Here is a 334-nt window from a genome sequence, read left to right on the forward strand (position 1 = left end):
TCTCAATAAAGCTGATATGATTGATCATCAGCAACTAATGAGGGTGTATGGGGCACTCATGTGGTCTCTAGGTAAGTGTAATTTTCAGGAAGAGGTCTCTGAATATTAACTAGTTTCTTTCGTTACATTCCTGGATCTACCTAATTCAGGTTAGGTAAACTAGGCCCATAATCACCCTTCTTTCACCCATATAGGTAGAAGTGCATGTATGAGTAATGGTCTTTTTTCCCTTTTGTTTTGTTCACAGGAAAAATACTACAGACACCAGAAGTTGCACATGTATACGTTGGATCTTTCTGGGATCAACCATTTCGATACGATTTAAACAGAAAAT

The 334-nt window shown here is 37.7% G+C and overlaps 1 long non-coding RNA gene across 1 annotated transcript; it reads left to right on the forward strand.

Annotated features, from left to right (window-relative positions):
- On the forward strand, positions 1-333 carry LOC113473760. Its single transcript, XR_003395644.1, has 2 exons — positions 1-71; positions 248-333. It is a non-coding gene; the product is annotated as an uncharacterized LOC113473760 (long non-coding RNA).
- The last annotated feature ends 1 nt before the right edge of the window (position 334 follows it).

This window comes from Diaphorina citri, unplaced genomic scaffold, assembly GCF_000475195.1.
Source record: "Diaphorina citri unplaced genomic scaffold, Diaci psyllid genome assembly version 1.1 scaffold88399, whole genome shotgun sequence".
Classification (NCBI taxonomy): Eukaryota; Metazoa; Arthropoda; class Insecta; order Hemiptera; family Psyllidae; genus Diaphorina; species Diaphorina citri.